This window comes from Scaptodrosophila lebanonensis, unplaced genomic scaffold, assembly GCF_003285725.1.
Source record: "Scaptodrosophila lebanonensis strain 11010-0011.00,11010-0021.00 unplaced genomic scaffold, SlebRS2 tig00000085-arrow-pilon, whole genome shotgun sequence".
Taxonomy (NCBI): Eukaryota; Metazoa; Arthropoda; class Insecta; order Diptera; family Drosophilidae; genus Scaptodrosophila; species Scaptodrosophila lebanonensis.
In genome coordinates this window covers 4,056,001-4,068,858 of record NW_022060564.1, presented here as the reverse complement: position 1 = coordinate 4,068,858, position 12,858 = coordinate 4,056,001, and positions in this window count along the sequence as shown.

Genomic DNA, 12,858 nt, shown 5'->3' with positions numbered 1-12,858 from the left:
CACACACACACACACATGTACTCGTATGTACATCAAATAAACCTGACTCCAATAACAACTTCTGAGTGCGACTGCTTCTGACAAGTGCACACGAATGAATTTTGTGGAGGCCAAGCTGCCTTTTCTTCCATTTCCATTTTCATTTTCATTCACCACTCACTTGTGTTAAGTCTATGAGTCTGTGCGTGTTGCCTATGGGCTATGAAAACATCATCAACATAAAAGGCTAGTTTGTGGAGAGGCATTTCCCGACCGCATGATGCCCTTATAAAGCATAGGGTTACGTCCTCTTGGAACAGTGGAAAGAAAATCATGCGTGTATTAGAAATTAAATCCTTAACTTATATGATATGATGATGTGCCCTCAATATTGCAGAAATATAAAATGGAGAGCTCCAGGGTGCCTCTTGCAGTTATTGACTTATTGGATAGTCATGTATAATGCGACAAGTCTGATCAACTTTCGACTCTCACAGCTCTCCATCTGGAGTAGAGCTATAGGATGCGTCAATATGTTTGGCTTTTCCGAGCTATTTTAAAACTTTCTTAGCAATAGTTATAGCTTTTTTCAAATAACAACCGACAATAGCTCTACAAAGAGAGATTTCTCTCAATGATCGATAAAAACTCATTTAAAAACTACAATAGCAATGATTTTTTATAGATAACAATTAGAAACATAACTAACTGATAACTTATTTAAAACATTATCTATGAACTACAAGTATACATAAAGCAGTTTGTTTTGACTGACAGATTGTCTGATCAGCACTCAATCCAAACGGTAAGCTAGCTCCTAACTGAAGCTGAAATATGCGAACAAGTTTCCTTTGGGAAAATTAAACCACCAAAAGGGGGAAAGGGGACACAGCGTTTGTATGAAAAATCAGCATTTTACACCAGATTAATTGGGTTTGTTAACAGTCCAGTCGGAGAGGAAACAAAATAAACCTTGGATAGTATATTCTTATTGATTTTAAGCAAAATGTACTTTTTTGTTTAAAATGAGATATCATTCAAGCACTTAGAGAAAGTATATATTATTATATATAGTATATATTTTTATAGGATTAAAAATATTGTTACACTCCTAACTTCATTAGCCAGGAAATGGACCCTAGAAATACGAATAACTACAAGACTTACACTGTGCTTAGACGCTCTTCGTTAGTAGCTTGGGAGGAGCCGTAACAAAAAATACGAGTATACGAGTATGTATGCTCTCTCCCCCTGACAAAGCCTGGGCAAACATTATGTGTGCCCGAGTTGTCATTGTCCTGACACATGACATGCTCTGGTCCGAACTGAAGCTGTAACGCAACTCATGCTGAAAAAATCCTGTTGACGAGGATAAAATGCAAAAACAGAAATGGCTATGGCACTGGCAGAGACAGAGACAGAGGCTGTGGCACCAGAGTTAAGTGAAGTGTAGACACACTGTCAGTTGAGGAAAACATAAACTTGCAAATAGGCGCCGATGCCGATGCCGTTGCTAGAGCTGGTGCTGGTGCCTTCCCCTGCCAGCCTTCTCCATTCGGCCTTCTGGCAGGCTGCCACTCAGCTAATGTTATTTTGTATACCTCATGAATTGTTTTGTGGTCAAATCTGTCACTCGGCCTGTCCAACTGTCAGTGGCCTGCACAACGAGAGCAGAACAACGGCGCGAGACGAAACGAGACGAGATGACAAGACGAGTTTCTAACCTCAACTATTTGGCACGGACAGTTGAGCTTTAACCCACAAAATGTTATTGCCTTGATGGCATAAAATATATGGAGATGGAGTGACTGATTTTGATGGGGCCTCTTCTTTCCTTTTGATATGGGGTAGTGTGGGTGTGGGTGTGTGTGCTTTTTATTCATACATACAACTTCTTCCGCTACGAACAAGTCTGCAAATGAAATCCCTCTTTCAAGTACATGAAATCAAGTTAAAAACTGACATTGTTTGTGCTCTTCAAACGTTTCACATAATGTTTATATTGACAAGCACACTGGACTATTTTTTGATTAGAAATGCTCATGAAAATATTGAAATTAAATAATATATTGAACTTTTCATTTGAATTTGTTTTCCGTCAAAAAAAACTGCACATTTATTATCGAGCTTCACTTAGAAGATGCAACCACAAAAAAACCATTGAAACCCTCCGGGAACGCCCCCAGGAAAATCCGCTTATTTATCTACCCGGAACAGCTTTAACTTCCAACTCGCAGATTCAAAATTATTCTTTAAGTATTACATTTTAATTCAAAACATTTGAAGAACTAATCTAGCTATTAAGTAGAACAAAGTTTTTTTCTATTTTTGAAGTGTTTTTGGCTGTAAATCGGACCCAACTTTCGTAGCTTTTTAAATTATGTCGTCGGCTCATATTGGTTAGCGTTATTATTAAAATTTAAATAAGTAATACTTATTACTGCAAATTAGTTACTGGGAAGCATAGCCCGCTTAACTAATCCTCAGCTATATGAAAAACAAATGTTTGGGTCTTCAAAAAACAGCAGATTAATTGTTAATAATAATTCGAAAACATATTATTGTGTTCCATCTTATTTGAAATAAGGTATATTTGGTCCAAACGGGTGATTTATAGTATTTTTTTATTCGTATATTATTATGACAGCGACGATCTTTTGCAATTTGACGTCATTCGACTTATTTACCCATAAATAATTAAAAAACAGTGCTCCAAAAATAATGCAAAATTTTGCTCTTTTAATGAGCCAATAATACTAAATACAGAACAAACGGAATTTTTTTAATTATTTAAAAAGAAAAGAAAACCTAAAATAAATCCCCATATGAACCACCCTATGTTTGCCAATATTGCAAAATACTTTAAAACCAACCAACAAAATAAAACTATTTAGTAAGTCAAATGAAAAATTTATAAATTTAGATTATATTTAAACTAACTTTTCGTTTGTAAAAATAATTTGTAACGGCTCTAACGGCTCTATTCTACTTGCGTGTGCACAGCATTGTATTCATTTTCGAGTGCTTAAAATATAATCGCGTGTACCTGCATCCTCTTTGTTTTGCGGAAAAGTTTCACGAAAAGACCTCCCAACCCACTGTGCGCTCCGCTAGACCCACTCAGACCAATTCAGACCTATTCAGACCGATTCAGACCGCCTCATGGCCACACGCTGGTTTCAATTTCTCGAACGCGGCGTGAAACGCTACAAAATAATAATGACGATTGCTTCGCATTACTTTGGTTTGCGCATTTCTTGATTTCAAAATAATTCATATACACTCGTACAACAACAAAAATGCAGATTGAACTTTGCCGGCGGATTTCTTCATTGTTATTATTAAGTGTGTATGTGTGTGTGATTTCTTTGATGCCTTTGTCAGTTGGAGCTGAAGCGGAAGAGTCCGAAAATATTGCCAAGTGAGTTGGAGTTTTGTGAATGAAAAAAAAGCGAGACTGAAAGAAGGCGAATAAAAAAGAAAATGTCTTAACACACCACAGCAACACTCGAGGATGCTAATGATTTATGTAGGAAGAGTTTGAATGAATGCGAGTGTGTGTGGAAGTTCAGTAGCCGTGCTGCGCTGTCGATCGCATTGAGTGTCATTAAAGTTGACTTGAACGCAGCTGGATCTCCTGATACTCGTACGAGTACAGGACACTCTGGAGATGGGAGCGTGATGACATAACGTACTAATCGCGATCGCAAAAACACCATTCGATTTAATATATTTTTCAAGTCAGGCTAAAGGCCTTCGTTGCTCTGACTAAACATATATTTTTATATCTATCAAATTTTGTGGCTTAGGATTAATTCTAGTTACAAATATTAAAAAGGAATTAATAATTTTAATGTTGAATATTTTGTATACTTTTGGTTTTACATTTGTCTGCTTTACTTGTACAAGTTCTTATATTATTTTTATCGTAAATTTTCACTAGAAATTTCAGTCTTCTCATTGTCACTATTTAACATATTTCAAGGGTTTAGATACTCCTCTCACTCACACTCAACAACAATCACTTGACAAATATATTCATAAAACAACATACATAAAAAAAGTCCCTTTGAAATACTGGCATCCAAACTATCTTAAAAATATTAATTGCATTTAAATATTTAAAATATCGAATATCAAAGATAGCCATGGCTTTAGTCCAATATTTTTATGTTGTATTCAAAAGCTGAAAATGTATTCTCGTTGGCTTCAATTTGTGTTTTTAAGTAACCTGAATAGCAAAACATTGATATGGCATCTCATAATGTTAATACATCTTATTGATTGCTCCACATGTATGTCTGTTTCTTCTTTTTAAGACACAATATGAAATGGATGACAAAAAAATTATTATAATTATAATCTGTTTGTTCATATTAAGACACAATAAGAAATTGATGATAAAAAAATCATTATATATTAATCATAACTATTTTTATATTTTCAAAATCAATTTTCAGTCCAACTGAACTAAATACTTCACTACAATATTTATAATTTATGGAAAATTTGAAAACTTTTAGCTGAATATTAATTGCTTTCATTTAAAAGTTGAACTTTTGTGGAATTGTAGGTTCCAGATCAGCTTTTATTTTAGAAGCATTTGTTATTTTCGATATAAACAGGCGAACAAACACGACTCACGTCCATCTCCAGAACACACATTGAACATCTAAAGACAAAGCCCTGACTGCGAACAGAGAAATGTCAAATCGTTTTTAGCGCAAAATGTGAACTCGCGTAACTCAATAGCCGTAATTGGTATTTGGAATTGGAATTGGTTCGAGGCGGAGTTCATTTGAACGACCATTCATGCATCATGCATGATCAGCGACAAAAAGCGGCAGGCAGCATCACAACCATTTGGCGCTCCACATTGTTGACGCTGTTGCCGTTAACGCTTTTTAGTTGCTGACGTAGCATAAATAAATCCAATTTGTTGCACGCGTGACTTCTGCTGCAACACACTCACAAACTACAACAACAACAGTAAGATGGTTGCAGCCAGCCTGTCGGCTCCAATGCCAAGATGAAATGCGCATTCCGGTTGTCGCAACATGTCAATCGACCGGACCATTACCACTTTGCTAAACACGTTGATGCTGCGAATTATGAATCTTTGTCAGCCCCCTCCCACTTGAATGGCTTGCAGTCTTCTTTTGCAGTCAAGAGTTGGCTAAGAGCAACAGTTTATTATAACTATTAATTGCAAATTTATGCAAACGGCATTTACAGCTACAGCAAAGGTGTAGAAATAGTTATACTTGTATTAAAAGTACACCTAATTCTGTTCTAACACGGTAGATTGGTTCCAGAAAAAGTAGTATAAAAAACCGTGTAAAAAAAGACATTATTCATATGTCATTTGGAATCGTGCTAAATGGAATAAAGTCGTGTAACGATATATACAATTTTTAATTTTCAAACCGTAAAAACAGAATTAGATGTACAATTGTTTTAAACTAATTTAGATAGTTGTAGAGAACAGCTCTGGGCTGCACTCTATAAAAAAATCTTCGATAGATGAACTCAAGAACAAGTAAATTTCATTTTAAAAAATATATATTGACTGGTACTTTTCATTCTAGTGCTGACTAGTTTCCGTCAATTACCAGCTTAGTCAATAGGTATACTTTCAAATTTTCTAATAGGATTCAGGTTTTTTTGCAACTTCTTCTCTTAACATTTTATTTTTTTGTTTCGTTGAAAATCAATTACAATTTTTTTACAACAAAAAACTCTTCTTTTTGGTTTTGTGAAAAAGCAGAATGATCTTATTTTGCATGAGTTTTCAGGCTGACGAAATGCCACAAATAATATTCATTGCAAGTCACTGAAGACTCGAAGACTAAAACGATTGCGGTCTTTGATCTCAACATGAAAATTGCCACCCAAGCCAGATTTTTCAGCTAGAATTTCTACATGGCTAACTTAAATTCTATTATACAAATTGTATTAATTTTTGAAGAAAGGGTATAAATAAAATTAATACTCAAATGTCCAAATTTTAAAACTATCGCATCAGCAGGAGCAACAGCAATCACCTACAAGACTAACTAAAACTAACTTAAATTATAACCAGAAAAGCCATAACTGCTTCAGTGACGTGTAAAGCAGCTCTCCCGTTTTAAATCTGCAGCTTCCGTTTATTATTTATTTAATTGTTTAAACATAACGGCTGGGTCTGCAACTTAATATTGTTGTTAATAAGTTTGGAAGAAAACTAATGACAATTTAGACTGCAAAATGGGGTTCAATAAGTGCACACACACACACGAATAGATTTATTTACACATCTATGTAAATACATGTGCGTGCAATAAATAAAGAAAAGCGAAGACGACGCTTCGTCTCGGCTGAGTAATAGAAAATTTTGCGCTAAACGCCAGACAAGCCCGACAAGTTAACAGCTTTGCGACGCCCAGGCCGTGAACGACGAGCCACGAACCGCGAACCGCGACCCATGAACCCAACCACTTGTTTTATGGAGGCCAATATTTTTGCATGTAGGCGAGTAGACGGCAGACAGACAGCCAGCTGGCGAGAACAAGTGAAGCAGAAAGAGAGTGTGCGGAGAGGAGAGAGTGGGGGGAGGAGACAAAAAGACGTTAATCACGTTGAGTTATGTGACGTTCTTATATCTGCGCCACCAAAGTGTCACGTTCGCATTTGTTCCCAACCGAAATGTTGTTCGAGGTGGGGGTGGAGCTTGGCTTGGCGCTGTTGCTGTTGTCAGTCGCTCTTATTTGTATTGTTGTTGTTGTTACATGTCTGTTGCTGGTGTTGTTGCTACTGCAATTTTCCACTTTTCCACAGCAGTTTTCTTTTCTTTCGCTGTTTGTCTGGCCTGTCTGTTGCCTTTATCGCTGGGACCCACACGAACAACAACTGTGACTGCGACTGCGACTGCCACTGTCCTGATCCGCTCCTCCCAAGCTGCGACTCTGTCTGTATAAACCTGCACATTGGAACATGGGTCTTAAAAACTATTTTGAAAAATGATGCCACTTGATTGATTGTCCTTTCGCTTGTTTAAATGAATATCTGCGAGACCGTCATCTCCTAATAACCACAGATTTAAAAAAGAAAATATTTTAATTTGTTCAAAGTACTTATTTTAAAATAATTATAATGAGTTGGGTTTAATTTAAGCAAAGAAGCGGATATTGAATAAATAAATGAAGAATAAATGACGTAAACTAAACTAAATAAAATAAAATAAAATAAAATACTAATCTTAGCAATTTAAAGATAAAAAATATCGGATTCGTTAATATACATATTCGAAAACCATTCATAGATAATACGCAATTCAATCAATGAGGAATACATATTTTTTAAGAGATTTTACGACAAATACTTTCTCCAACGAGTTAAGAAGTTATCTTCGTCAAAACTTTAACACTATCTTAGAAAATAAAACCTGATGGTAATGGAATTCGAACTCTCCTACCTCTTTCGTGACATCTCAGCTTTTGTTATAAGGCTTCTTTTCTATTTCGTGGTTCGTGGGCAGAAAATTGCAAACAAAACTGATGTGTAACTCCTAGGCCTGACAACTTCAATATGCAACAGGAAAATGAAGTCAAAAATAAGTCTTGGTGGGACGAATAGTTATTGAAACAAACACACGGAAAAAATGTGTATATTGTGATTAATTTTTAAAATTTTATTTTACAAGAACATTTAATAACAAATAAATTACTATTCTAAATTGAAAACAAGCTTAAAATAGTGCTAACCGTCTGCCCGTCTCTTTGTTCAAATAATAGTTAACTACAACCTTTTAACAAAATATGGAAGAAAATATTATTACAAGTTTTAAATTGTTGATGAAGTTGAAAGAAAAATGAATATGCACTTCAATATTATAAATGCGCTAACAGCTTGGCTGCCACACATCTCTAGTCAGGAGATCTGAATTAATACTAGTAGTACTTATTTCTTCACATTAAAAAACTGGTTTTTCTCTAAAATTCAAAAAAATCGTTGGTGCTGATACTTTTGATCAGGAAACTGGTATTTAGTTCTTTATTTAAAAAAAAAAAACTAGATTTTCTCTAAAATTCAGAAAATTGGGAATACTTTTGATCAGATAACTTTTCAGTGATCGATCGCATTTCTTTAATGTTCAGTGCCAGTGTTCTGCAGTGGGAGGCTAGGCATGTTAGTCCAGCCACCCAACCACCCACTCACCTACAAAGCACTGCACATATGCCAACGGTATTGCGCCTGTCGGCGCCCGCTCCCCCTTCCACTGACCAGCCCGCCTCGACGACATGAAATGGGTTTGGGTTTGCTTTTGAAAAGTTTTTCGTGATTTTTTATGCTGTTGTTACAGCACAAAAGAGATTTTTCTTTGCTTTTGTCATATGTGTGTGCGTATATATATGTATATATACTATATATATGTATGTGTGTGTTTTTGTGTGTGAATTTCGCATTGTTCTTTTGCCATTGTCAACACTTGCGTGTGTGTGTGTGTGTGAGTGTGTGCGTATGTGTTCTGCTGTACTTGTTGTGGCTGCTGATGCTGTTGGTGTTGTTGTTGCTGCCATTGCCATTGTTTTTGTTGTTGTTGTGTTGGGTGCAAATTGCACTTTTGTTGAACAAATGCGAGAAACAATGACAAAAGCAAAACATTTTTCCAACACCGACATAACCTTCCTCTACTTACACACTCTTAGTTGCGCTTAACTTTTCACTTTTGCTCCTCTTCCTCCCCTTCCTTCCCTTCCTCCCCCTCCAAAAATGCTTTCGTCTGCTGCATTGTTGTCGTTGTTGTTGTTGTTGTTGTCTCTGCTTCATGTTGATGACAGTTTGACTTGCGCGACGCATTTATGCAATCTTGAAATTAGTGTTTGCTGCAGTTGGGCTTTCATCTGACAACCAACCACTTCTGTCATCTGCAGTCACAAGAAAGACTTCATTTTCTGGGTTTTCAATGATATGTAAGCCGTTCTATAAACCCCTAAATAAACGTTTCATAGTGCCATAGCATTTAAGGCTGATTGGTAGATTATGAATTAAAGTGCAAGCAACGGCTCTATCATCTGTTCTTGTTTTAATATTTCTTTCTGGCACGTGCTAGATTCTAAACAACTAGAATGGAACTCATCTTTTGTTGGGCCATAAAACTAAGAAAGTTCATTGAAAGTTAATGCCGCTTTTTACATTTCAAAAGCATGCTTGCTTACACAAAGATATAAGAATTCATTATATGAGAGAAGAAATAAATAAATTTTGTAAAAAATACTTCGATTGACTTCACAACCATGAAAACAAGCTAGCCTGAAATATAACAGATGCTATTGTAGCAAAAAGCTAGAAGAAAACTTAAGGAACACAAATTCTCGATCTTCCGGATAGATAAATAAGCAGAGTATACTTCAGCTTTACATAAAAAATAAATAAAATACTAGAATCTTTCTATTCCTGTTAGTTTTAATTAAAACTAAATAAATTTACTTATTATCTTAAGACAGAGTGTAAATAAATAATAATAATATGCTATTATTAGGGAACACATATATGTTCTTCCTAGACATCTTCCAGTCCTAGCTACATATCGATTTATTGCTGTTCTAGTGGGCCATTCCCTACTGATTAGTACCGTCTCTTCATATTCTAATAGCAATTGCCATTGTTCAAGGCACATTATAAAGTTTTAGTGAACTTAGAGTTTAAGTTACATGTTCTCAAAACCAGAAGCCGCATTATTCCTATTTACAGTCAGAGCAACATAAGTTTTTAGCTGAATAATCACCAGCCGCTTACATGACAATGAAATCTTTGATGGGGGAAACGACAGTCAGAGGGACTGACAGACAGGCAGCGCTACCGTATCGGCCGTCAAAGAACGCCGCCAACAGCTTCTTACATAATTTTGACAAATTGTGCTCGACAAGAGAAATCATCTAGCAAATGGCTTAGAAAAACGCTAGCAACAGCAACGAGAAAAGAACCAAAAATTAATTACACATTTCAATCATTTTGAAATGTATATACAAATTCCATGGCCGGAATCAGGCACATCATTTGTCAGCCCCCGAGACGCAGAGGCACTTTGAAGGCAAGGCGCCCTAATGGGTGTGCGTGCGTGTCGGACCGTGTGCGAGAGACCCGGGACTTGAGACTTGAGACCCGAGAGACTGGAGAACGGTGCAGTACACTCATCAATTTGGAAAAGCCGAAATGCGGCCTCACGGGCAAAAGCGCCGATAATCAAACGTTGTAATTATTATTTATTTATTGTACAATCCATTCACAAGGGCCCAGAACCCAATCGCAATTTCCACTGATTTATCGTTGAGAAATTTATGAAAATTTTTCTTGCTGTGCGACGCGGGCTTGAGAGAGATAGCGAGAGAGACAGAGAGAAGAAGCTGAAACTCATCAATATCATTAATCATAAAATTAAGTATCATTTATATTAATTTATTATTGTGCCACAGAAATTTCAACAGCGCATTCGTTTCGTTTTCCAAATGTGCTCGCCCCGCTTTTCGCGCTCGCTCTGCTTGCCATCAACCTCTCTCTCCCTCTCTCTTACTCCCGCTGCTAATGACGTTGAGCGTGTTGTGTCCAGCGCGCACTGATTTATCATATAATGCTCATTATTATGTTGAAATGTTCGTCAGTTTCGGCGGGAGCATCATTAATCAGTCGAAAGTTGTGGGCAGTTGTTGTCTAACATCGTTTCTCATATTGCGAGCGAGAGCCAGCGACAGAGAAAGAGATAGAGAATGGCTCTGAGTCTGGCTCTGAGTCTGGGTCTGGGTCTGTCGCTGTCATTAGTTGTTGTTGCCCTTCGTTTCGTGCTGTGCTCGAGGCGCTGTAATTAATTATGCGCCTTTTGTATTCTACCGACAATTTTCAGTGGGCATTTTTTTATGTTTATGAAAAATTACATATAAATTGGAAGCACTTAATCATTCCGATTTACATTTTAATTAAAATATTATATATCAGAAGCAGCAAGGGGGGAATGAACGACTGCGCTCAGCACAGCTGCTCGTTCACTCATTCATCGATTTGGCAGCAGTCCTCGACAGTCGGGTTCAGAGGGCATGCCAATAAATGCTGATAATGAAAATGTACTGCTGTCCTTGCTGGCTCTTATGTCTGTATACATGTATGTATGTATATTTTGACCACATATAGGGGTCATTACAAGCCACAGAACGAGCCAACATTTTTGTTAAAAGGACGACAAAGAGGCCAAAAATTAAAACAAAATGTGAACAAAATGCTTTCAGCAGACAAGGCCAGGACAGTCAAAGGACACACACAGGGCAATGCGTTTGGCTCCCATGGCTGGCAATTCACAATTTAACAAACTAATAAATATTTCGTACCTAGCAATGAACGGGATAAAAGGAAATATGGCAACGAAATAACAACAATAGAAAGCATAAATATTCTAACACCTTTAATTTATTTTGCTGTTGAATGTCCTGCGAAAGTGGATGTTGAATCAAATTTTATTTTCATGGAACGATTTAAATGTCTATAAACAGAATTCTAGAAAAAAAACTGAAGGCTTTAATAGAAGCTCTCTCTCTCTCTCTGGCTTTAGCTTCGCATTCTTCTTCAGGAACTAAAGCGGAAATGTTTGATTAAAACTCAGTCTCTATGGGTTTTAAGATGATAGAACTATTAGTCATCTATTCGCACTGCCTGAAAGGACTTCCAGCTATGTCTTTCATATAACATATTAAAGAGATTCTCTCTCTCCCTGGGTTTAGCTTCGCATTTTTCTTCAGAAACGAATGCGGAAATGTTTGATTAAAAACTAGTCTCTATATGTTTTAAAATTATTTGCATATATTCGCACTCTCTAAAAGGATTTCTAGCTATGTATTTCATAATAATTTCTAATAATTCATTCTAATATCTAGCAACAAAATAAATGTTGTCACATTACTTTTGTCGACTAATGTATAGCCTGGGGACAACTAGCTGCTTCTTGTATGTCCCTTTTGCCGCTCTACCTCAGACAGCGCTATGAAAATAGAGCGATTTCTTTAGCTGGCGCAAAAAAATATAAATCAAAGGTTGCACTAAACTTTTGGCCTGCTCTCGATGTCGTTGTCTGTTTGCCAGGATAACACTTCTAGCTGTGGGAATGCGCCTTGGCGCTCATGTACATGGCCCAACTTTGGCCAAGCTTGATAGCTTGATAGCTGCATTGTGTCGCCGTTGTTGTTGTTGTTTTGTAGTTGCATGGCAGACAGACAGATAGAGAGTCAGGCAGGCAGGCAGGCAGGCTGGCAGGCAGTCAGCTGCCAACAAGGACACTTTGGTGTTGGTTTAAGTTCAACAGCAAAGCTATGATGCTGCTGCTACTGCTACTGCTGCTGCTACTGATGCTGATGCTGTTGTTGTGCTTGTCCGCCTCTATCCATTCATCCTCCTGCTCTGACTTGAGCCTGGACTGGGTCTTGCAGCTGCCAGTCTGTCGGATATGCACTGACATAAATTGCTTCAACTGACAACGGCAAGAGCAGCCAAAGCAACAGCAGCAACAACAATAACAGAAACAACATCAGATACTCGGTAGCCAGGACCTGGGACAGAAGCTGCCCCATGATTACTGCTGCTGCCACTGCCACTGCCGCTTAGGCAATAACTTTTGCTTGGCCTTCCTTTTGCTGCGCGTCTGCTTTGGGTGCAAAATTAATATTAAAATGGAAACGTTCTGCGCCCAGCGCCAAACGCCCATCGCCCATTCGAACGCATTGCATTGCAATGTCCTTTTACACGCGAAAAAATAAGTGTTAAAGTAAAAAAAATGGATTCAGTTCAGCTCTCTATTAAGCAAAACATAATTATTTGTTTTGGCCTAAAGGAACTACATATGTAAGACTAGAACAGAAG